A 24,985-nucleotide genomic window follows, 5' to 3' on the forward strand; every position below is an offset into this window, starting at 1 on the left:
ATCTGATTATTTCCATCCATCACAGATTCAGGTGGAAAATAAATCTGCCCATTACTGCATGATTGGTTGTTAATAATGTTATATTAAATCAAGAGAGATTTTGATAGTGAACCAAAAATACATGGTAAGTATTATGAAAAGCTTACGAACATAAGAAAGAGCGTGCTGGATCAGAGTCCATCTTGTCCAGCACTCTGCTACTTGATGCCTTTGTGAGCTCACATGCAGGATGTAAAAGCAATGGCCTTCTGCTGCTCCTGAGCACCTGGTTTGCTAAGGCATTTCAATCTCAGATCAAGGAGGATCAAGATTGGTAGCTATAGAAAAACTTCTCCTCCGTAAATCTGCCAAACCCCTTTTAAAGCTATCCAGGTTAATGAACTCTCCAGGCTTGGTTCTCTTACTTCCACTCATCAAGTGATTCTTAAAGACACAGATCTCAAAGGCACTTATTCTAAGGTGACCAGCCATCCCGATTTTCACGGGAAACTCACGCTTTTGCGCAATGTGTCCCGTGTCCTGCCGGGCTTTGACATTATCCCGATTAGGCAATGTGCTCCTGCAGCCGCGTGTGCACTGCTGCACTGCCTTCTGGGGCGCTTCCCTGTTTCAGGAGAACACTGCCTTTTGTGGTGGCGCTCCCCATCAGGAAACAGGGAAACGCCCCAGAAAGGTATAATCGCGGCAATCAGGAGGGTAGCGCCTCCGATGCTGCCCGCGGTGCCTTCTGGGGCGCTTCCCCTGTTTCCTGACTCAAGGGGCTGCCGCATAAAGGCAGTGATGTCCTCACATCGCAGCGTCTTCGCGTGCGTGCGTGCGGCCGCCCCGCTTTTCAATAGTAAAAATCTGGTCACCTTAACTTATTCTGAACAGATTTCACTACACTTCGTAGTCAAATTGCTGACTTAGCCTTAAACTGCACTTAATATTACTGTTCCAAAAACAACACGCACACACCCATGAAAGAGTAAAGCAATTCCCTGGTCCACATGCTGCCAAAGTAGGGGACACTTTAAACCCTGCTACAGCTGATATTCTCACCCCCCCTCCCACAACTTCCTACTGCCGCTGCCAGAACAGAGAGACTTATTGTTCTATCAATATGAAAATGCAGAGTTTGGTATATTTTTGCTAAGCCTGTGTGAGTGAACTTCTTTAACTTGAAAGAGTCGGCAACGTGGAAGGGGGGGGAGGAATACTGTGGGCAGAAGGAAGATCTCTGGGGCAACAATGTTCTCATGGGCACATCTCCCTGCTCTGACAGTGAAGCAAGTTATAAGTTATGCTAAAAGTGGTTTTGCTTGCCACGGAAAGAATGGAAAGTGAAAGCAGGGCTCCAGGAGACAGATCCATACAATAAATCTTGCTGTGACGGACATTAGCCCCCCTTCTGCACAAAAAACCTTGCACATAACCAACCAGCAGATATCAGACTTGCATGCTTTTCCTCTCATAAATCTCACCAAAGATTGAAGATGGATAGTTGTGTCCAGATGTGAATGCTTTAATTAACTGAAATCCCTGTAAATTGTGACTAGACTAGAATGAAGCCATGAGCTGTATGGAGGCTGTCTCTGAAAACAGTCTGGAAACTTATGTTGGTCCCTAATGCAACAGCCAGGGTATTTGGGGGGATTCGAGGAATTATATCACCCATTCACTGAAAGGTCTGCACAAGTTGCTCATCTGTTTCTTGACACAATTCAAAGTGTTGGTTCTTTGAGGCCTTAATGGCTTGGGACTAGGGTACCTGACAGACTTTCTTCTCCCATACAGTCCAGCCCACCAGAAGATCTGCCTCTCAAGCCTGGCTTCCTGTGTCTCTGCCTTCACACACAAGATGAGCAACAATTAGAGATGGAGCATTTTCAGCGGTAGCACCTCAACCTTTGTGGAGTGCTCTCCTCCTTTGAGGATTACCTGGTGTGAGCCCTGCTGTCTTTCAGGTTCCTCTGAGTCATTAATTTCTACACAGGCTTATACCTAAGGGGTGTTATTTTTACAGCAGTTTTATGGTCTGATTTTGGTTTGCTGGATATTTTTAGTATACTCGGTTATTGTATTATGCTTTTTATGGCAAATTACTTATTTTAATTACTTATTTTGTGTCCCTCACAAATGTTTGTTTGTTTGTGGTTGCTGAACAGAGCTTTAGTATTTTCTGGAGACAACTAATTTGCCCACCTGCATTTTTCCTTGTCCTTATTTTGTAACAAAGCAGATTTTTTAAAATGGAAAGCAGGACAATATAGAGCTTGTCCTATCATGAATGACCAGAAGAGGGTGCCATACACTGTAGATTATTTGGTTGATGATCAATGCAGTTTTCTATAGGTCTACTTTAATTTAGGCCCAAGCCCAAGCATTTGTTAATAACAGAAGGAATTTGGGATGTTTAGGACGTCTTTTTAAAAATGATTGGATGCTGAATACTACGTGGCCCAAAAATAATTTGCAGCAATTTCTAGACATGTCATTGTCCTGGTTTAATTGGAAATTTTAGGGCAACTTAAAATGTACTAATTTTGCTGACCTGGGAAATCTCTGGTGCTTCTGCAAGCACACATTTACAGGTTATATATTTTTAAATAAATAAATAAAAACCCTATGTTGTGAGCTGTCTTCTACAGTTTGTGTCTGGTGATCAATTGGGATATTGGGATATTGAGCTTTGTGCTTCCCTGAAGTTTACAAGGTTTAGTTTAATCTGTTTGATGACTATCAGGTGAGTAGTCAAATTTTCAAGCATGCCTAAAGATACCTGGCATTTTGGCTTTTTATGTGTGTGGAATGTGGAAATGCACAAGAAATCTTGGGGCACCATTTATTTATCCCAGTGATGCCACAAGAACAAGACACTTTTGCCAGCTGAACCCTCTCCCCAGTTTTTTCCCAAACCCCTAATCTTCAATCAGATATTCTTCGAGCAACAACTTTTTAACTACAGTAAGGGGGAAATCATGGTAGTGATACTCTATGTCTTTCTCATTGGTGTTGATTTAGTGTGGCTACCATGGGGTTTACGTTTAGTAGGTTTCTCCGCATTTCCCCCTTCTCCAGTCTGCTACACCCCATGAATTTTGACTGTTTTTTAAATCAGCAATTCACATTGTTAGATAGTTTCTATTAAATCCCTGAGTTTCCCCTCCCAGCTTTTTACGTCTGGCTCCTCTTGTGGGGGCAGATGTAATAGGGAACCCATCAAATTCACCCAGTTCAGACTTGATAAAAATGTGTGTGTGGCTACAGCCTGCGATCATCCAGGGCAGCCTTTGTAGAGATGCACTTTATGTCCTAATAAGTATTAATCCGATATAGTTTGAAAAAATAGTTGACAGCTGTAAAATATTGAAAAATGAAACCCTGAGTTAAACCATTTTAAGTGCCTCTTTATCCCAGTGCTTCTTTCCTGTTAAGATGGTGATTAGGATGAGGTAGGGTAGGTGCAAATTTGGTTGACCTGGAAAGCTGATAGTGGACCATAGCTGACAACTGTGCAACCACTGGCTTATATCTTACAACTACTGAAAACCTCTCTGTTTTGCAGACTGAGATGATTCAGTCATTTCAGAGCCATTGGCTATGGTTGCAACACAGCAAAACAAGATATTTTAAATACCCATCTCCCTCCTTAACATAAGCCTATCCCAAATGGTACCCTAGAGTTACTCTCTTTCTCAGTGGGTGTTTGTGTGCACCCACACACACATGCCTATATTTTCTTGAAGGTTGTCCATGTATGGTTCTGGAAGCCAAAGAAAAAAATGTGAGATTATGCGTCTGAAGTCTGAATGTATAGCTGCATGTGCAAGAGTAATTGGTTGCTAACTGAATGCAGGTGTTCAATTAGAAGATTAATTAATTGCACTGTATAGTAAACATTGTAAATCATGGGAGTTTATCTTGTAAACTAAGAACAAGAACTTGAAAACAGATTGATGGAAAATTCTTCCTAATCTTAGGCTGTCATTAGACAGCAGCTTTCATCAGAGCCAGTGAACTTGGAAGTGAGATGACAAAATACTTAAAGAGGGATCAAATAATGTGGATGTTCTTCCGTACAGTATGCAGGTTTTGATTGTACCAGGTGATGTCGCTCTGCCATTAAATGTTCACATTCAGTTAGTTCAGTGTGACTAACACTGGCAACATCTGAAAGAAAGTCTTGTGAGAGCCAGTGTAGGGCATTGTTCAGTGTCAGACTACAGCTGGAGAGACCTGAGTTCCATATTCCACTATGGAATTCCACTTTCGATTAGTCATTCTCTCTTTCTAAGTTACAGGGGGGTTGTGAGGAAAGAACCAAGTCTGCTGCTGCTTGGGAAATGAGTGGGGTAAAGCAAATTTATGTAACTGTCCATGACGCCTTGGGTAAAAACTTCCCTGGGTAAAAACACTTTGGGTAAAAACTTCCCTGTTTGTTTCACAGTGGATCACTGTGTGACATCAAAAAGTCCTTGACGAAATCCTTTATTGCCTGTTTTTAATTATGGTTTGGTTGCAGGGTTTTTGTTTTGTTTGTTGAGCTTCCTTATCAATAAATACTGGACTTGCTGTTACAAAAACAATGGGAAAAACTAGATTGTGATGCCTAAATCTTTACTACCGGTACCTTAGTAGCTATCATTCAATGCCATCCAAAAAGTGGAACTCTTTGGCTCTACTAATTGCAGAGTTTGCATTTTAGAAATTATTTCATCTCTCTAATGCAGTTTAAGCCACCGCTACTTAAAATGGAGATTGACAGACTGTTTTAAAATGAAGACCTGGCAACAGTAAGTGTTAGAGAGTCATAAAGTGCTATGCACGTAAATTCCTATTAAAACTGAAAGGTTGCTTGTATTTCTGTAGACCAGAACCCATTTGAATAAGAGCACAATGAACAGGTGGTTAAATCAAAGCCGTGTTTGGGAGCCCTCTCCGTCCTCAGAACCTGTCCCCTTTTCACGGTGGGTCTGCAAGACTTTTATGTACATTACCTGAGGGTTGACTAAAATCTGGCATTTTAGCAAGAGGTAGGCAACTGTTAAATTGTTAGCGGTGTGCCTCAAATAGCAACAGTTTGATCCTAGAAACAATAAAAACATTACAACATTTAAAAACCATGAATGGCTGAGGTAAAATGTAGAGCCTGAGATATCTGTTTACACTTCTTTGCTCTCCAGGCATTGGCCAATGGATAAGGGGGTGGTGGTGAGATAATCCCCTTGGAATGCAGCAATTAATATCTATTTGCTAGCAATTGCTGCATTTCAAGGAGATTAGCACAGTGGAACCCAATTATAGCAGAGTGAAACTTCCCTGTGTGGGGAAGACAGACATTGTCCAACAGTAAAGTAACTTGAGGACTGTTAAATGTTCTCAGTATAAATCATTGGTTTGTACACCACGGACAGGATTGTTCTCTTTTTAGTCTGCGCAACAAATCATCTGTACGCCCTGCTGAGGGTTACCAACTTGTTTGTCAGACAGAGGGACTTGCTATTTAGCATCCATTATCATTGTGTGAGCATCTCTAAAAGCAGCTTTAAGTATTAGCTTTGACTTTGCTCCCTGGGACTAAAATATGATCATTTTTGACTAAGCATGAGCCAGGCTCTGCAGGAGACTATGATAGTGCATCCTTCTCCCCCACCACTCCCAAGTTTTTACACATTTCCTCTTCTAGCTCACAAGGTGATAAAGTTATTCATTCTGCCCGCTGGTTCTATTTGTATTAAGTGGCCTCAGGAGAGTCAGTGCATAGACCAGTGGGCTTGTTCTTAGCAGCAGTTGGTGAGTGATGATTATGGATAAGCTGTCTGTAGTAACAATGCAGGAGTTATAAATAACTGCAACTTGGTTCTGACGTAGGTTTGTTTTTACCTTTCATTTATTTCCTGTTAAGACTTCAAAACCTGTGGTTACCGCTACTCCAAGCAAACACACCATGGAACATTTTAAACACTAAATGGTTGTCTCTGGGGATAGATTAGCTTCCAATAGCATATGAACCAATGCCAAAACTTCCTATGTAGTCTCTCTGTATCTGTGTTCGTATTATTTTTCTTTCCTGTGCATACAAGTTTCTGATGTTTATTAAATAGGGCAGCTCATGATGTCTGCTTCTGCTCCAAGCAGTGATGGGAGAATTAACCCCCACATCACCACCCACCCACCCACCCACATGCATCATATCTGTTGCAATGTCATTTCCAGGGAAAATCCAGAAATGATATTGGAATCACCAGAAACTCTATAGTTTTAACAGAGTGCCCAGTGATTCCTAGGTCTACCCTATATAACATTCAGGTTTTCCCCTAGAAGTGATAGGCACTGCATGGCCTGACAACCAGGGTATTGAATTTTTGCCCAGTATTGCAGCTTGCAGGGCCACTGTTTCTCTTTTGATTGGCACAGAACTATTGACATTCAACTTGTCTGGAAATCATAGCACATAGAAATGAATTTTCATCTTCAAATGCCACAACCTTGTTCCCTTCATTGCGGTATGTCTTGGCTTCTGATGCACTAAAATGAAAGGAACAAATTTATGGCATGTAAATATGAAAATTATTTTCCAAGAGAAGGAAAATACATATTTTGAAATTTAGTAGAGCATTCTGTAGACCTGGCTTGTTCTTTCAATATATTTCATGGTTAGTGAGATGGACCCCCTCACCTTCACAATTCACTGAGACAGAATAACCACTCTCTGACCAGGCTTGTCTGGTTTCCTGCCTTTTTCCAGGGACAGGGGTGCTTAAGATGGTAGTGTATGGTGTAATAAAAGGACTTTTTCCTCAGCCCCGTAACTTTCCTGGAAGGTGAAAGGTAGCCCATTATTTAAATTTTCTGGCAAACCCCTTAATAAAGCACAAAATAATATTGAAGCAGATTTCGAATAAAACAGAATAAAAGTTTATTCTGGGAATGGCAAATAACTTGGATGGAAGGAAAGGATAGGCAGGAGAACTATATACACCAGAACTTAGATATTCAGTTCTTAATTTCTGGCACAGACACAGATGTACTAAGGTTGTTCTGTTATAAGTTTCAGTTCTTAGATGTTATAAAGATGGTACAGTTGCTTCAGATATTCTTCAGATGGTATTGGCTTGTAGATTAAAAACAGAGCCTAATACAAACTTGATACTTCACTAGAGTACCTTGACACAGCCTTCCCTCAGTTAGAATCCCAAACTTAAACAAAAACAACAACAACAACAACAACAACACTCTCTTGAGGAAAATAAGGCAAAAAACCCAACACGCCAGACTAACTGGCCCCAGGAATTCTTATTTCCTCCCTGGAATATCTGTTCCTCCCTGGTTATGCATATGAGTCCCTCAATAACCCTCCATTAGTTCATTCAGTCTGTGCATATGTTGCTTTCACTCTGCTCAGGCCGATACCAATAAAACCAGTCACACATATTGACTGAATGATTCTCCTCAAAGATGTTGTGTTTAACACAGTACAGGCAGTTAGCTGTTTATTCAGAGACATCCAGATCCAAAAGCCTCTCAAACTGTTCTAGTCAGGGAACTATCTTCCTCCCTCTCTATGTTATCATTTTTTTTAAACTGAAGAGAGCAGGGCCCACATTCAATGAAGTGGCATCCCTGTTTCTAGGGCATTTATTCTTTACTCTGAAAGATAAGCACACTGACTACTAACAGACCTGCACTTTTTAAACTCACACTTTTTGTGCAGTCTGTCACAGCTAGACATTTTGAGAACAAAGGTATTGAGCAGACACTTAGGTGCAGGACTTTTGCAGGGTGGTGGTGGTGGTGGTGGTATGAACTGGTACTGAGTACCAGCATCTTTTTAGGGGGCATTCTCCCAAGTCTTAAGGAGAACTGGTAGAAATCAGTCTTTCTTTCTTTCCTTCTTTCTTCACAGTAGTGGCATAGTGGTTAAGAGCAGGTGTACTCTAATCTGGAGGAACAGGGTTTGATTCTCCGCTCTGTCGCCTGAGCTGTGGAGGCTTATCTGGGGAATTCAGATTAGCCTGTATACTCCAACACACACCAGCTGGATGACCTTGGGATAGTAACAGTTCTTTTGAGCTCTCTCAGCCCCACCTACCTCACAGGGTGTTTGTTGTGAGGGGGGAAGGGAAAGGAGTTTGTTAGCATCTTTGAGTCTCCTATAGGAGAGAAAGGGGGAATATAAATCCAACTCTTCTTTCTTTCTTTCTTTCTTTCTTTCTTTCTTTCTTTCTTTCTTTCTTTCTTTCTTTCTTTCTTTCTTTCTTTCTTTTTTCTTTCTTTTTTCTTTCTTTCTTTCTTTCTTTCTTTCTTTCTTTTCTTTCTTTCTTTCTTTCTTTCTTTTTTTAAAAAAATGTTTATATGAAAACATTACCACTGAATCTAATAGAATTATAACCAATGGAATTATCCAATAGAATAATGTATGCATAAGAGTGAATTTACAGAATCAAAATTAGTATAGGCTTGCTCTGGATGTCTGCATACTGGAGTATGCCATGGAATATACAATACTGCTTTTCACAGTGTAGAACAATCCTGTAAAAGCAACAAATTACACTGGTCTAAATTCTCTTATGAGAGTGATCTGCTATATTATTTTCTTCTCAACTTTCTCCTTGCGAATTGCTTTGATTGCATGTGTACATTAAGTGCATCTTTGGCCTATCATGTTGAAGAGGTTTCTTTTACTACCTTGTTCAAATCAGAAATCTGCTGTTAGTTCAACCTGTCTCACAGTGACATCTAGTGATGGAGAACAAGCATTACAACTAAACTTTAGTATACCATCTAAGATAGAAAAAGAGGAAGCATCTGTAATAGATAGCGTACTTATATAAGCTGTTCAAACCCTACCCAAGGTAATCAGCCACAAAAACATGTCCTTTTAAACTAGCAGTAAACCTTTCTGTCTCAGTGATAACTTAATAATTCAGTTAGATTGGAATGCAGTAGCACCTTAGAGACCCACAAGATTTTCAGGGTATGAATTTTCAGGAGAATTTCCTTTCATCAGATAAAAATAGTTAAAAAATAGTTCATCAGATACAAATAGTTCAAAAATCCTTATTCTGTATTCTGAGATCTACTAAGGATTACCATTAAAACTTGCAGTAACCAATGCAAGTTGGACACATTCTAAAATTGTACTAGGACAGTAATTGAAGGATTTCCACTCCAGATTACTGGGGTAACAGTTCTGCATTAAACATTACTGAACATACCAATATAGTTTACTGCCTATCTTTCCCAGGGGAACAGGGCTCCTTCAGACTGTATGTGAAAGAGTGGTTTGGCTTTCGCATCACTTAAAGGTACATCTTGATGATTGGTTTTCCATTGAACGCAACTGTTACAAGGACTGGGATATTGACTCGCCACCATTAGTTCAACTTGACCCAAAGCCTTATTATATTTGAGCAGGAAAAGATCTGCTCCTGTCCTTCATAATCAGTGTGGGAGAAGATAGTTCTCTCTCTGTCAATGAGGAGTAGTGTTTTTGCTAGTGTAGGCTAAACCAGGGACAGAAATGAGAGAAAGGTTTCCCTACCTCTTAAGGCAATCTGCACATTTTGCCCCTATCTTTGAAGAATGAAAATAAATTCATATTCCCCACAGGCCAGCCTAGAATCACTGAGTGAGATAGTCATGCTGATATTAGGCACAACTGGATCTGGTGGGTGGGATGAATATTCTTGCCTAGGTCCCTTTCCTCTCCCCCACCCCCAACCAGAATTCTGTTGTTGAATAAAGGTGTGTTTCTTCCCCAGCACCACTGTTGATGGAGAAGGGGACTTTAGGATCTGGAAAAAACCGACTCCTGTCCACCCCAGTAGAAAAAGAGACAAGGCTATTTATTCAGTGCAGGTCTGAGACAAAGGCAGGATCAGACAACTCTATTCCAAGCTCTCATTGTAGAATACCTTGCAGCAGGTCCTTCCCAGCACTAAGTGAGTCAACTATGCTGAAGTTCCTGGCATTTAGGAATATCCAGTCAAACTGCATCATGCTACAGCTGTCTTCAGAAACTTACCCTGTGCAGGAAAGATTCCTCTCTTCAGTTGTTGCTGTCACAACAGGTTCACTTTAATTCCTAGACTGAGTGTACTGCAATTCTCACTGTAGGATCATGACAAACTCAATTTAGCACTTCAGGAGCTGCATTAAGTAATTTTCTTTGGATTAGATACAGTATGACTGCTGTTGCTAGCCACACAAAGAAAAAATTAGGAGGTACATCTTCTTGCAGTGGTATAGTGCTATAGTTTGCCAGATGTCCTTTATTTCAAGGGGTGCTTCTTATTTTGTATCTTTACCCAGGCCATCTCAGTCTCATAGAACACAAATGATGTGATTCACATTAGACACCAAAGTTCTTTAGATTGGCCAAATCAAAATTTAACCTAATTTTGGGAGAAGGAGCACAAAATGAATTTCTCCCTATAACTCAACTATTAAAGGCACAGCAATGCTGTCCAATAATGAATTCTACAGCACTATTATTTTGACTTGGAATTTGAAAGGAAGCTGTAGTAAGAATGGCAGATAAGAAAATGATAAAATATTTGCTTAGTGCTGTAGGAAGTGCCTGTTATTCTCATCATGATCCTTCCACCATGGAGGGCAGGGGAGAGTCTTGTTTGATGAATATACCTCTACCAACCAACCACTGACAGTAAGGTTTCTCAGGGAGATTGTCAATCCACCATGTCTAAATGAAAAGTAGCGATTAATTTTCACAACTTCATGACATGGCAGAATGGTTACAAAATCTGATAACTGTTAATGCTTTTTTCATCTACATTTTCTTTAAGAAATGGATATAAAACGTTGAAAATAAAACCACATATCCCTGTGTTGTAAACTCTTTTGAAACTTTCTGTTGCAAAGGGGCATGTAGATATAATAAACTGTGACAGGTCTGTTGTGTAGTCTAGTCCACTGCCATTACTCTGCATGCGGTTTTTCAAACTTTGGTTTGTGCCAACTCTAGGATAGTGGTGAAGAGAACGAAGTATTGAAAGATATCATTCTCAGTGGATGGGACAGGAAGTGGTGGGAGTCTCTCCCATGGTAGATCGTAAGAACATTAACCACTGGCAATTGTTGCTGGAAGTGTCAGGAGAATTTGTAGTGCTACCCAGTCATTTAAGAATGCATCACTCAATTCAGTCTCATGGATGTACTTCAGGGCATCTTTTGGTAATACTTTTCCAGGAGGTGGAATGTATTGGAGATGACCCAGATCTAGATAAAGATCTATAGCATTGATATCAGAGATATTGCCATCACTGAGGGCTCTGTGTAGATCTGTACAGTGGGTCTTCTGCATTGTCTTCTGCAATAGTTTCTTAAAGTTGTACAAGATTCCTCATATTTTCTGGTGGCACCCAAGCTGCTTCACTTATTTATTTAAAACATTTATTAACCACCTTTCTTCCTGATGGAGCTTAAGGTGGCTTACAATATAAATAAAATACATGAAATAGAATAATAAAATATGTAAAACTCAACATTTAAAACCACAATTTAGAACTAATCAAATTTAGAGTTACTGGTAACTTAATCAAATGTGGTTCTAAACAAAACTGTCTTCAACTGCTTCCTAAAGATAGAAAGGGAGGAGGCACTGAAAAAGCCTTTTTCCATGCAAAACCAGACGAGCTTCTTTGGTTGATGGGACAATGAGGTAACTCAGCCTTCAACTGAAAAGTGAAAAGCGTCTACAAAGTATAGAAGAACTTCTGTGTGAAAATTTCTTTGGGGATGCTGTATTCCTCATCATGAGTCTGACTCTCATATTCAAACTGTCTCTTCTTACTGTGCTTATGTGGGGGCTGTTTGAACATGGCATCAGCACAAGGGCTTCCACAAGTTCTTTTGCAGTGATTACTGCCATTGCATAATTGCCTTTCCTGTACAATGTGCTGAAGTCTACACATCTGTTCATGAAGGAGATAATATTTACAATATCCACTGTAAGGCATTGCATAGCCTTACTGGCAATATTCATGAGGAACAGAATGTCACACCGTACAATGAGCTTTTTTGTGCAATTATTTTAAAATGTTTTGAGGCAGGAAATAAAACATTTCCTCCAAGGAGTTCCACACTGTTTTTGCCCCAAAACATTTGATTTCCATCCTCAAAGCAGTTTAAATGAATCTTCTTTTAAAAACGATTCTCTGGCTGAAACATTTTGAAATGTTGCAGTGTGATCTACTGACTGTTTTCCATGCTTCTCTGCTTCCCTGAACTTCCTCTTCTGCTCCATTTTCTGAGCTCACTCAGTTCCCCCCCCCTTGCCTGTTTATCTGCAACATTTCTCTTTTTGTTTTTTTATTTTGGAGGGGGGGGGACAATCTTCGAAGCATCGAGTATATGAGCTTTATAGAATGGAGCTTGAAGCTGAGAAGCACTGAAGCATCGATTCAACACAGAACTCAAAAAGGTGTGTGTGTGAGGGGGAGAAATCACATAATAGTGGCCAGGAATCGTTTCAAGGAGGTAAGTGAAAACAAAAGGAGGGGACTGAAAACATTTTACAACTTTTTTACAAATGTATTCGATTTGTGCGGAAAGCGCCAATGATTGGCCTGCTAGACATGAACTTCTTCATCTGCTAGACGCTGCTTCATGGTAAACACCTACATCTGCTTGAGACAACTCTGCTGTTTCCATCAGAGCAGATCAGCTTCTTTGGTTTGATATTGAATAGGCTTCATAATGTCTTTATGACTTTCCCAGCAAGTGCCAGTGTTTTCACAGTAAGGCTGGGTGCATTTTTTCAGTGTCTGCTGTCATTGAACAGAGGCAGCAAATGGTACAAATATGTGCTGTAGCACATAAAAAGAGAAATAGATTCCTCTGATGATATTGCTGCATCTGAAACTACCAGATTGAGAGAATGATACCTACAGAGTACAAACAAAGCTTGTTGATCCAGTGGAAGTAGTCTTGCCTGAACACCTTTTTTCTGTCCTTTCATGTTGGCACCATTATCATAGCCTTGGCCATGACATTCTTTAATGTTCATGTTGTTTTCTTTCAGCATTATTAACAAGGGCTCTAGAAGCCCTTGTGCAGTTATGAACTATGCTGAATCCCAGGATATGCTGTTTTACACAAATTTTGTCCCCATCTTCATCCACAAATATAATGCAAACAACATCTTTTCAGGCGTGCAATTCAATACAACAGTGTAATATTTAGCTTTGTCGAACCTGCTATAAGGAGTTATCAGTTCATTCTGATTGGTTTTCCTGCAGTAGTGAGCATTGCACTCCTTTGAAGATATACACTGAAAATGCTTCATGTTTGTCAAGAGGTTGTGCAAGACTCAGAACATTTTCATTGCCCAGAAAATTTTCATTGTTTAAACAGCATGTCTAAACATCCTTTGAAGGCCAAGTTGTATAATGCCAGGAACACCCTAATAGCCATTAAGCATTGAAACACACCCTGCCAACACTGAATTCCTCTATTTATCATCATCTGGTGCTATGCATCAGTGTAGTTTGATATAAACCTAGATTCCATTTCCATCCATTTGCAGTATGCTTTTAAATGGCTTGGATGACTTCTCACTCTGTTTCAGAATATCACTTGTTTCCAGTACTAATGCCAAATGAAGAACTAGCAGTAGCACCTTTTGGAAATATTTAACAGCAGAAGCAACAAATCTTGTTGGCACATTTAGAATATACAGGGCAGCATCTTTTTTGCTTATGACTATTGTTTAAAACTCTTTCAGCAAAAGTGTTTGAGAAATGACATTTGCTCTGATCTATAGGAGAAGCCATCTCCTCAGTTTTGCTTGGCCCATTGGAAACAACTTCACAATGCAGGATTGGTAGGACTGTTACTTAGTGTGGTTTGTTGTGGTTCCTTCAGTAGCACTATTTCACTCAGCCTCTGAAATATTAGTGCCTGGGCATTCCTAAAACTGGTACATTTCCTGTTACGATTGTCAGAGCAGAGAAGGTGAAAAACACATCCAGCCCAGTCCACAGGAGTGTGGTAAGGATTCCTACTCAGCCCTCGCATAGGTGATCAGAAATAAAGAGAAGGTGGGTGGGTGTCTCCCTTGCCTATGGTAAAAAATAGAAGCAGGTGGGTTAATGCCCACTCTTGTACAGGTTTCATCCCCCTCCCTCAAATCCTTCACAAAGAAAGCAGCATCATGCTTTTTGATTCACCCTTTTTCAGAGTTCTACAGAAAAGCAGCCAAATTTCATGGCCATTTAAGCTGCCAAAGAGCTTGAACAGTTGAGGAAGAATAAAAGGGTGGGACTGGAACAGCAGCTCTAGAATAAGACAGAAAAGGAGAGGTTCAGGACCTCAGAAAAGAAAAAAATGTGAAAGAAAATACAAAAAATCCAGTTCTTAAATGGAGATCTTCATGAATGTCCTCGATGCAGCTAATTTTCTGCTGAAATATCGGTAGCCTATGTCTGCCAACAGGCCCTTCTTTATCAGACTGTCCTGGAAAAAGAAGTATTCTTCCCTTGGGAAGTAAGGGTATTAATTCAGACTGAAACTACTACATCCCCCCCCCCCCCCCCCCCGCCCCAACTCCAATTTAGTGTTATGGTGGAAATTCCTGTAGTTGAATTTTCTGGAAGGAGTTATTTTGGTAGACTCCTGGAGATTCCAGACCCATTCTAGTGGGATGGTAACCCCAATAGGTGAAGCTGGTTAAAATAAAGAGATGCAGCAGTGGCATAGGAGGTTAAGAGCTCGTGTATCTAATCTGGAGGAACCGGGTTTGATTCTCCGCTCTGCCACCTGAGCTGTGGAGGCTTATCTGGGGAATTCAGATTAGCCTGTACACTCCCACACACACCAGCTGGATGACCTTGGGCTAGTCACAGCTTCTCGGAGCTCTCTCAGCCCCACCTACCTCACAAGGTGTTTGTTGTGAGGGGGGAAGGGCAAGGAGATTGTAAGCCCCTTTGAGTCTCCTACAGGAGAGAAAGGGGGGATATAAATAAAAAAAGATAGAGGTGAAGACTCGGGTATAGAGGAAGAAAAATGAAGACACTACAGTTCTGGAGGCTTCATTGGGCTCCCAGAAATGAAGCAGGAAGAGAGCACTGAAATAAAAGCAGCACAGACTAGGTAGCTTGTTTTTAGTCTTTTTCACAGACATTGCTACAACAGCCTGAAAGATACTGTAGACCTTGTTACACTGGTCGATTCCCCACTGAGGATTAGATGCGTGCTCGTCACACAAAATATCCAGGTTACCAGCAGAACTCCCCACTGCACCAGCTCCGAACATGTTTTCATCCCGTTTCTGGCGCTCCCCCCCTCCCTCCAGCACATGTTATTTTAGAACCTGCAAGAAAGTAGACCTTTTCAAAAAGCATGTGGGCAATCTAGAGCAATGGGGAAGTTGGGGTGTGTGTGTGAATCTGGATTCATTTTTCCTGTTGCTGGTAGTGACGTGGAGCCTCCATCCAATGAGAACTCGGTGGGCTGTGCGCAATGCAGAGACGTTGATCCAGAAGTTTGAAAATTTTAAAAAAATCCAGCCCCAACACAACGCAACAGCCAATAAGGATAGCCCCTGAGCAGATTGCGTGTTAAATCCACCTCAATGGGGAATCTTTCATTACTGTTGTGTTTCTGGGAACAAGGATCATTTGTGGGGCAGAAGCTGCAGTGGGGACGTTGAAACTGTGCTGAAAAGGTCCCGGTTTTTCCCAAACTAGTTTGTATCTACATTCATTTTTTTGATGGGGAATTGAAAGGTTTTGCAATCTCGGACAAGTCTCACAACTTGGCAGTATTGAAAGCGATTTCCCAAAGAGACCCTGGGAAATGCAGTTCCCACCAGGTCGTTTGCAGCCTGGAAGGGAACAGGCAGGTCTCTTCTCCAGCCTGCTTGGTTTGCTAAAGTAAGTGTGTGGGGGGGCGCCGCGGGGGGGGGGAGCCAGAATGTGCACCAGGCGTACTCTGGCCCAGCTGCGCCTCTGCTTCCAGGCATGCGCAGGCAGCCTCCATTTCCTGCATTCGAATTGGCTGAATCTCGCCCCATTCCCTCCACTCACTTTCAGTACTTAAAAAAAAAGGAGTACAGGCAGCCCCACTCCCAGTCCTCGCTGGTGCCTCAAGGCATCCTCGCTGGTGCTTCAAGGTCAAGAGAATCGATGGCTTTCCCCTCAAACTCCTTGCACATGTGAGAGAATCACCAGCTTCCCCCCTTTAACCTCCTTGCGTGTGCGAGAGAATCGCTCTTTCCCGCTCTGAAAACTCCTCATTTGTGGGAGGGGGGATTGTCTTGTTTGGTGGGGCAGGCCAGAGCAGTGAGGCAGGGAAAATGGGCCCGGTGCTGCTGCCATGGAATTCTTCATGGCAGAGAAGCCCCCAGACCAACCCAGGGGCATTAAAAAAGAACCTATATTTTGGCAGTTCTGGAAAGCCGTGGAGCAAAGCCAATGCTTCGGGGTGGCACGGGGGCAACAGCGTGGCAGACACGCTGCAGGAACGGGGTCAGTGAAGAACTCTCCATTGCACCGGGGCATTTCTCGTGCTAACAGAGGAGCAATTTCACCATGAAAAACCGGCCTTGGAGAGCAATTCAATCAAATATGTATCCGTAAGATCATTTAAAATCTCAGCTGCTTAAAATATGAATACATTTTAAAAATGTCATACTAATACATAATTTTAAAATCATAAATCAATTTCAATCTTTTCCAAATATTGCTGTGCTGTTTCTGTTATAAAAAAAAGCAAAATCAGTGGACACTCCTTAACAATATGATTTACTGTTCATTTAGGGTGTCCACATTGACATTTGGGGTTTCGGCTTCATCCCTGTTTATGTTTCAAGAATCCACAGTGCCCATGTCCACTTCTCACTCTATTTAATTACGTCAAATTTTCCTTGGAGCCTTAAACGCAGATGCTGCAGTTTGGGGGTTAAAATCAATACGTTCATTCTGTCATCCACTGTCTTGCCATCTCCTTTGCCCAGAGTCCTAAACTGGCCATTTTCCAAAATAAGGCGAACATCTTTTTACTGCAACACTATGATGAGAGAAGCTGAAATCCTGCAACTTCTTTGTGCCTGGGCACTCTTAAAGGGACAGAAATTTTCTGGAATGTGGGCATCCTGCAAAAATGAGAGTATTGTCTTTGTTCATTTCAATAGGGGAGTTCTTCAAAATGGACAAGCTTATGCTAGCCTGACTGCTTTTTCTGTGATGAATTATTGTTTTCCCCCCTAGCTCAGCACTGATGTTTCACAAGGGACATTTCAAAATGCACATACATTTAAATGAATTGCCATGCAGATGAGCACTGACAGTTTTTTTCCTCCCCACAAGAGGTGGCAACCCTATTTGCCCATGTTAATTAATTTAAATGCATGCACATTTTTAACATTTATCTTTGCATAAAATAGATACTGAACTAAAAAGCAAAGTGTCTGAGCTAAGGACCATTTCAGTTTGGCTTGTGGAAAAATACCTTATTTATTTGTAAACAATCTTCCTATATACTTCAGTTTCTATGCCGATTTCATTTTAAAAACTGGGCAGGAGACACAGTTCACAATGGTCTCAATCCAGTGTGGTATAGTAGTTAGATTCCATATTGAACTCCCCACTACGCCATGGAAATGTGATGGGTGAACTTGCGCCAATCATTCCCTCTCTCTTAGCTGAATTTACCTCCCAGGGCTGTTGAGGAGATAAAATGGAGGAGAGGTGAATGATGTCAGCCACTTCTGGTCCAAATAATAGCAGCGATCCCCCCCTCTCCCTTGAATTCTAGAGAGTCAAATCTAAATTACTTCTGGAAATTACTTCTTAAGCAATCAGCTGCAGCCACCATCAATCACATCTAATCATCACATACAGGCTAGCAATGAAGGCCTCATAGCTATTAAAGGTAAAAACAAAAAACCTTGAGCCTAAAATTTTCTCCTTCAGGAGAAGTGTAGATCTATGCCAGGACTCAGAAAATATTCACTTCAGCATTCAGTTGAAGCTCTCTTTCGCCCGCCGTCATTTCTCAAGTCCACGTGGACCTTGCAAATGGCAGTGGGGGCGGGAGCTTTCACTCCAACCAAACATGCTGGATCAAGTTTGGCTGATTCATGTTTGGCACCAGGGCTATGGATTTGGGTTGTAAAGGAAAGACCTGAAAAAGCCTGTAGTGATTTTTTTCGGGGTTTTTTGGGGGGGAGGGGTGATTTGGTTTTAACCAATCATCGCCCCTACTTCCAAGTGTAGCCTGACGTTCTCCCTGAATTACAGCAGATCTCCAGACTTCAGAGAGGAGGTTGGCTGGAGAAAAGTTTTCCAGGAGTGGGTTGTATGGCATTACATCCTGCAGCTGAGCTTCCTCTCCTCCTCAACCCCCACCTTCCCCAGGCTCTATCCTCAAATCTCTAGGAGTTACTCAACCCACAGTGCCAGCATGGTGTAGTGGATTAAGAGCGGTAGACTCTAACCTGGAGAACTGCGTTTTCTTGCCTGCTCCTCTACATGAACAGTAAACTCTAATCTGGAGAACCAGGTTTGATTCCCCACTCCTCCACATGAAGCCTGCTGGGTGACCTTGGGCCAGTTACAGTTCTGTATCAGAACCCTCTCAGCCCAACGTGCCTCACAAGGTGCCTGTTGTGTATATGGGTGGGAGGAAGGAAGTGATTGTAAGCTCACAAAGTGAACTGTGACTCACAAAAGCACATACCCTACTAGAAATTTTAATAGTTTTTATGGTGCTACTGAATTTTTGCTCTTTTCTACTGCTACATCTGGACTAACGTGGCCACTCGTCACGATCTACTCAGTAATGACGTTCTCAGGATTACAGCTTGAATGTTTAAACCAGGCAGCCTCCACCAGTTGAACGGCTATCATATTAATTTCTGAGCATACTGAGGTTAGAGAAAACCAAGCTCTCTAGTCCCACATCATACTACAAACCCACAGCTCTAAAGCTTTCTGATAGCTCAGGAAAACCAAGTATGCACATTTCAGCCACATTGCCAGTAGGTGGACTCTGAAGGATCTTATGAGCTTTGCACTTCCTGTGAAGGCAACCAGAAGAACAAAGCTGGTGGAGGTGGCTTTTTTCTTTTCACTTTCCTTCTATCTGCTAAATTGCAGCCTCTGTCCTCCCCCCCCAGCCTGCAATCTTCGGGGGGAGGAGAAAGATGAAGTGGAAAAGTATATCTCTCTTTGCCACCCTCCAGGCATTGCTCCCAATTACAGGTAAGGCTGGTTTTTCAGATTCTAGGAAACTATTTTAAAACTCTTTTTGGAAATGGAGGAATGAAATGCCTCTGTTGAATGTTCTGTTCTCCATGTACCAGGGGAGGATCTTTGTTTGAATTTGTGCTGTGTGTGCATGTTCTCCTGCTTATAATGCTGTAGTTCAACCCCCCACCAGTGTATTTTAAAATAAATCAGCCCTTTGTGAGGTAGTGAGGAGCAAAGAGGGAACAAAATGGACCATATTCTGGGGCTCTGCGGACAAACGTACGTGTGTGTGTGGAATCATCTCTGACATTGTTATCCACCTGCGATGCACTATTTGGCCTCTCAAATCATCTCTGCTGCATCTTATACCACGTGCTGTGCTCCTGAGGGGAACTTTGGTGGTTGATCTGGCATTATGAAGGAAGTGCCATCATGTTCTGATCTGTAAGGATTTCTAAAGAGGTGTACCTTGAAAGCAATATGAACTTACTTTTCATTTCTCCAAATAAGAGATCCTTCCGCCTTTCCTGTAGACTGTATGGTGTCATATTTAAATTAGCCCTAGGAAGGTAAAAACAAAGGGGTAGCAGTGCACCTGCTTCATGTCAGTTCTTTTAAATGAAGGCTGCCATTTCATGCATGCTTACTTAGGAGTAAGTTACATTGGGACAGATGGGGACTTCTAAGTAAACATACAAAGGTCCTCCTAACCATGTAAATTTCACCCTCCTTGGGTTTTTTTCCCCTTAGAAATGCAGACACTGGGTTGGGTTCAGTAATGCATGAGTGGAAAGGAAAATGTAAGTGCAGGTCTGCTTGTGCAAGAGGTAGTGAGCAGTTGCAGTAATGCAGAGGACTTTACTATAACTTTGTTATTATGTTCAATGTGCTTGTAAGGCAATGGAGTGTGCAACAGATGGTCCACATGATTTCATAGGGTTCTGCTTTGAAATTGTGTGAGAAGTATCTTCTTGTGCAATGGCCTGGGCATGTGCAAAGAATAGTGGGGTACAACTGCCTTCATTTAGTGTAAGAAGACTGTCCCCAGGAGTGAATTGAGTACTTTTGCTTGTGCAAGGATTGTTGTGAGCACGGAAATCTATGAGATCCAGTCCACCGACAAACACTTTGTATGCATTCTCTAAATTTTTCAGTCACAATGAGACAAGTCAGAGTCTGAAATAAAACCCAGGAACTTGTACAGCAGCAAGTTTTACTTTTATTCCAGTGTTTTTGGGTTGCTTTTATGACTTTCTTCTTAATATGAAACTTAGGAACATTTAAAAAGAGACCAATTCCGAGCAAGCTGGGCCCTGACCAGAAGCACGCACATAGGTTTGGATTCAGCAATGTACAAGCAAAAACACAAGCATTCTTTGTGCAGATCTTGTGCAATGCCTAGTGTTTTCCTCCCTATATGTTATACTGCCTAGAATAGGTTGTACAAGATTGTACGCAAGCAAAAACGCAAGTAGCAATACAATATGCAAGAACAAATACAGGCCGGGATACAATAGTGATTACTCTAGTGTTTTTCTTACGTTTCCACTTGCTCAAGAGCTCTAGCACAAGTGTAGATTTTATTCTGGATCTAGCCCATAGTCTGTATTGATTTTATACCTTTTTTTTTCTGTGTGTAGATTCTTCATACAGAGTCTATAGAGAGTGACAACACAAAAAACAAAAAACAAATGTACAATACAGTATACAAACCAATTCAACTATGTGCACCAAAAACACCAGTATTTTAATATGTTAACAAGTCAAAAACAGGAAACTAATGTGCACATACAGAAGAGAAAACACAATGCCAAGTAAAATGAGACACAATGCCAAGATTTTGCTTACCATATCTTTTTTGGTTTATTTTTCCTTTTCTTGTGGGAATCATACAGTCTACATAAGACGCTACACATGAAGGCCTCTTTGCACAGACTCTGATTAATGAATGGAAGAAGAAAGGGGTGAAAACTACTGCTATAATTCTACCCCCTCCCCATATCTGAATATCTGCACAGGACTATAGATTTAGCTAAAGCAAAATATAAATGAAATAAAATCAAGTGTAGTCCTAAAACTCTGCTGAATTCTGCATGAGAAAAAAAATGTAAAATGACAGCCTTTTAATATTTTTATTTTCAATATATTATAAAATAAGATGTCTTATTTAACTGTTTGAATCTGAATCTTGTGATAAGTTCAGCACTTAATTTCTTTATGCAATGTAACAGCAGTGAGCGATTAGAGAATATTAAATGAGAGCAGGATGCATTCCATACTTAGTAATTTCATGAATCTTTGCTTTTCCATTCATAACTGTACAGATATTTAAATGTTCCTAACTGAACATATAAGTATTAAAAATGTGGACATGATAAACCCATGTGATGTGCACTTGCAGTTAAATACTGTTACTTATGAAAAAATATACAGTAGAATGCTAGTTTACGTTTGAAGATCTGTGAGTGAAAATATCTGAATATGGAAGCCTTCAAAACATAGTAATATGGAAAGTTGTTTTGAAAACGATGGCTAATGAAGGATATGGAGCCTAGTTAGGTTAGCTATTCAGACTATTTAGATGAGACATTCATATAGCAAATATTTGTAAATACAGAGCACTGCATGATTCCTTTATGTCTCCTCTGAGCCCTACCTCCCCTCTGAAGTACATCTCCAGGCAAGATGTCAGGGCAATCAAAAGAAATGGTAGGGAATAAAACTACCCTACTAAAATTGCTGACGTTACTCAAGCTTAGGAGTAGATGTGCCAAGAGAAGGTAGGTGAGACCTATGCCCTATGGAATCCCTCTATATGTGGGTTGTTCATCCATACACAGATCATACCCCTTTTCTAGGCAAACATCAGATATACGTCAACATCAACACACACATTCTTTTTCTTCGCTACATTTTAAAAACATTTCTGTATTACAACGGCAAGTGAAATACAAATAGAAAAAGAAACTCCCCAAAAGAAAAGGCTTTCCTGAATCTGTGAACTCTTTAGTGTTATATTCAATTAAGTCAGAATTTGAATCAGGTGATTCATAGCCAGAGAAACAGAGAAAAGAGAATCAAAATCAAACAAGGAGAAACAAAATCAAAATGGAGTCGTGAACTGTCAATAAATAAAAAATAAATGAAAAATTTGCAGTTTATCAACATGTGCATGGTGGGATCCAAAAATTTTAATAACAGATTCCGATGGTGGTGGGATTCAAATAGTGGCACCGCCGCACACACGCACCTCCAGTCCCTATTGGGCAGGGGGGTTGCTTTAGTAACCCCTTCTCGGCACTCAGAAAAAATTAGTAACCACTTCTAGAGAAGTGGTAAGAACTGGTTGGATCCCACCTCTGAACATGTGGTTCATTTTTTTCTGTGAAGTGTTACTTCCATTTCTGGGACCCAACGTTGCTACTATTTAGTGAATCAATTATACTATTGAAAAAGAAAAAAAGAAACCCCAAGCTTCTGAAAACCATGGGTAGATACCGGTAGATATGGGTAGCCGATATAGGTTTTATTGCAGCTGGAAGGTAGGTAATATACAGTTGACTGGGATTGTTTGGTCATAGGAGCAAGTTAGTAATAGTATATTTACGTCTTCAAGAAGAAACCACACAGCTTTTTTATTTTGAAAACTATATTTGAATGGAAAATTCTCATCAATGATCGGAGGGTGGAGAAAAATCTGGGACAATATTACTGGGCCTTTGATTAGTTTAATTTTGGCTTGGTAGTAGAAAGTCAAGACACAGCTGACATGGCAACCTTGTAGGATTTTGAAGGCAAGAGTTGTTCGGAGGTAGTTTGCCATTACCTGGCACTACGTCATGACCTTGGGTTTTGTTGGTGGTCTCCCATTCCAATACTAACCAGGACCACCCTGTTTGGCAGCCAAGATCTAATGAGATTGATCTTTCCTGGGCCACCCAGATCAGGGATGGCTTAGCCATTCCTTAAATCTCATGCTTACAGGCGTGCCATAGGCAAAATTGTCTGCATATACTAAAATAACTAGCCTAAAGAGAATATAAATAAATTAATGAATGCAAGGTACAATGGTTATATTTTAAAATGGCTATCTTTGATTTTAATTTTTTTTAAGCCTGAAAAGCTAGCCAGGTAGCAATCCTGGAGAGAAGAACAATCCTTACATGAGTGGTGTCAATTTCTGTCTGTGCCTGAATCATGGAGCTTGTAGTTTTAATTTCAAAATGAACCCGATTTAATAAACATCTCCTGTTCAAAGTCAGTTTAAGGTTTGAAAACTGCCCAGGATGATATTCATGGCTGTGCTGAATATGTTTTTGATCATCTATCCGGTGATCTTTAGAGACTTACGGACTCTGTTACCAAAGCATCAGTGTATTGCAGTATCTGTACTGTTAATAGTACAGCAAAATCTAAAAGAGGACATGACGCGAGTAGACGTAACTAATTATTTAAACTTCTGGATCGAAAGAATGGGTGGCAAGCAGAATTTTCGGTTTATATTAAACAAGAGGCTTATTTTCTGAGTCTTCCACAGCTGGGCTCAAGTATTAGGTAGTCCAGTAAAATTGCTGTTTTTTGTTTTACTATGCGTGGGTGACAAATGCAAGTTCATGAATTCCAGATAGAGATTCAAATCACACATGCCATCTGTGGTCCAAGTACACAGTCCAAAGTTATTAAACAGCACCATATCCCCAGCTGCCACCACACCATCCCCAGCTGCCACCATTTCTTTCCCCAGCTGTATTCTTTGAAGATGTATCCTTTGTAGGCTTCGCCTTTTGTATGCGTAACTGCCTCTGCCACCTGTATTTTATGCTATTGTTCCAGAAAAACTGACTGTAAAAAAAAATCTGCTTTGAACTTTTTAGTTTTACGCTGAGGCAAGTACATCAAAGGATCCTAACCATCTTTTTTACAAAGCACATTTATAAAAGAGGCCTTCAAGTTGAATGTTCTGATGTAGACTTTTAATAAGGAAATAGTAGTCCACAAATTGTACTAAGTAACAAAACAGGAGCTTTCTTTGTCATTCCTGTTCACTGAAAGGCTTTCAGAAGGATCTTGTGAAAGAAAATATGATCTTGTTCTTGACCAAAATAGGGCTGAGTCAAAACAAAGAGTAGACTTCCATGCATGTTTTCATTTCCCTGAAAAAGATCTTTCTTTGGGAGAGGTGTGTTGGGGTTCTTTTTGGTCACAGAACTGGATTGATGGTTCTTGTCTTACCTGCATGGCAGGTTCACCTTGGCAACTAGAGTAATCTGCCTCTTTAACTAACCTATTGTCTCAATAATATTTTGTCTCCCCGCACCAATTTAGCATGTAGGTAAAAGGTTGTCCTTTGTGACACTTTCATGTCTCTTATTTATACCCTGTGTAAACAGCCCTTTAATTGTGAAAATATAAATCTGTGAAAATTTGGCTTGGCCCTAGACGAAAGTAATCTTTTTTTTAAATTATGTGATGTTTGTTCAAGAAGATTAAATATAGGTCTCAACTACTCTTGCCAAAACAGAGTACAGTACTACAACTCGAAATTTGATTAGACAAAATGAAATAGAGTAAAATTAGTATTATCAAATTCGGAAGTTCATGCTATCTTATGTACTGTATCTTATTTTATAGTATCTTATGTACTGGCCCACCTGTAACACACCAATTAGCAACATCCTTCATCATACAGGAATTGCAATTAATGTGCCCATGAAAAGTTTTAAAATCCCACCTTTCCTTTAGGCCCCTTCCGCACATGCAGAATAATGCGTTTTCAAACCACTTTCACA

This window comes from Sphaerodactylus townsendi, linkage group LG04 (assembly GCF_021028975.2).
Source record: "Sphaerodactylus townsendi isolate TG3544 linkage group LG04, MPM_Stown_v2.3, whole genome shotgun sequence".
Taxonomy (NCBI): domain Eukaryota; kingdom Metazoa; phylum Chordata; class Lepidosauria; order Squamata; family Sphaerodactylidae; genus Sphaerodactylus; species Sphaerodactylus townsendi.